The sequence below is a fragment of the Coenobita brevimanus genome, chromosome 97 (genome assembly GCF_032717465.1).
Source record: "Coenobita brevimanus isolate Jiangsu-jjx chromosome 97, ASM3271746v2, whole genome shotgun sequence".
NCBI lineage: Eukaryota > Metazoa > Arthropoda > Malacostraca > Decapoda > Coenobitidae > Coenobita > Coenobita brevimanus.
In genome coordinates, this window is record NC_137050.1 from 22655149 (window position 1) to 22657078 (window position 1930).

The 1930-nt window shown below is 38.8% G+C and overlaps 1 pseudogene; it reads left to right on the plus strand.

The window, feature by feature from the left end:
- Window positions 1-255: 255 nt before the first annotated feature.
- On the plus strand, window positions 256-374 carry LOC145413871 (5S ribosomal RNA; annotated as a pseudogene).
- The last annotated feature ends 1556 nt before the right edge of the window (window positions 375-1930 follow it).

Genomic DNA, 1930 nt, shown 5'->3' on the forward strand with positions numbered 1-1930 from the left:
AAGCTAAAATATTCGACTTCAGCTTAAATACATAAAAAAAAAAAAAAAATCAATAGAGAAACCATGAGGTAGCAACGAGGAGGACGCAGTGAAAAAGCAACTGTAACAGAACATTACAGTGTGAAAAGAACAAAAAACTTGATGAACAGATCTCAAGGGCTTATAAGCTACTACGTGCTACAGGCTTCACTGAGAGACATACCTTCAGCTCCTTTTTAAATCAATAAAGGCGTTAATCACTTTGAATTTATATATATATATATATATATCACGTTGAGTACACCGCTTCCCGTTCGATCAGCGAAGTTAAGCAACGTTGGGTCTGGTTAGTACTTGGATGGGTGACCGCCTGGGAACACCAGATGCTGTTGGCATCCCTACGTCAAGTGGGGTTGGTGGAGGATTAGTGCCCCTCCCTGTAAAACAATTAACTCTAAGCCCTTGGCCACCCCGTCTGGGATACATGGCGTCTGGCAATTTATATATATATATATATCATTTCATCAGCCATTTGAGTGTCCACTGCAGGACCGGCCTATCCCTACCGAAGTGGGGACGATACAGCCAATGTATCTCTCTCTCTATATAATATATATAATATATCCATCCATCATCCAGTCCTATGTCGCACCATGATGAGCGTAGGAATCCAGGGCTAGGCAGTTTGGTCCTGATATTTAAGAGGAGAGTGACCAGCCTCACTCATGCCTGAGTGGCATTACATGAGCAATAAACCCATCATAATTCGGTTATATGGTTACCACCCAGCATAGTAAATGGTTCCCTGGTGTACAGGAAACCATTTGACTTGTCACTTAGTGTGCAGTTACCCATAGGCAGAAAGAAGAGGAAAGAATGAAGGAAATAATGACAGAAGAGGGAGTATAAAGTCACCCGTAGGCAGATGAAAGAGGAAAGAGTGAAGAAAAGAAAGACAGAAAAGGAAGAATGGAGGAAAGGAAAGAGCAGACACCCAAAACAGCATTACATCTAGTGAGTGGATGGTGAGTACCCCCGCATACTACTAATATATGTTTGTATCTCTCTCTCTCTCTCTCTTATACATATATAATGTGTGTGTGTATATATATATATATATATATATATATATATATATATATATATATATATATATATATATATATATATAAAACCTCTAAATTTTGACTAAACCAATAGGTCGAACTGGGAAGCATAGACATACTGACTGAGAAAATACAAAGGCAGAGGGTGATGAAGTGATAAAGCTAAGAACTTGGAGCTAGAATATGAAAACTATAAAATGGAGAGGTATGAAGATAAACAAAGAGGCTGCTTAGGGAAGAACGGTGCTGAAGCTGGTGGGCTAAGCTGTTGGCCAAGACAGACTCTCTCCACAACCTCACCTGCTCCCTTCCCTCCAACCTCGTCTCAATCCTCGCTAAGACCTGGGTAGCATTTCTGCCAGTCCCAGCCGTCAGACAGTGAGATTTCGGACACTAGATCTCATAACACCTTCTCTGTAATGATTTATTCTTCATATTTTCACTCCCTTGGTATGACGCAGTGGTTCCTTCTGACTTAATATACTGGGTGTCCCAAGTTATTTATTTTTATATTTATTTATTTGTCTGCCATGTATACAGTACATAATGAAGATGCAAATAGAGCGTCGTCGCCAAAGTGAACTTGTTTGATACGATATTTGAACACCAAGGGTAATTAAGACTAATGACACGGTGCATTCACATAAATGGATATTATTATTATTATTATTATTATCACTAGTAGTAGTAGTAGTAGTAGAAGTAGAAATACAAGTAGAAGTAATGTTGATGGTGATGACTGTGATGATGATGGTGATAAAGGTGATGATGATGATGATGGTGATGATGATATTACAACTGTGAATATTCTATACTACCCTTAAATTGTCTACAAATAGTTTCCT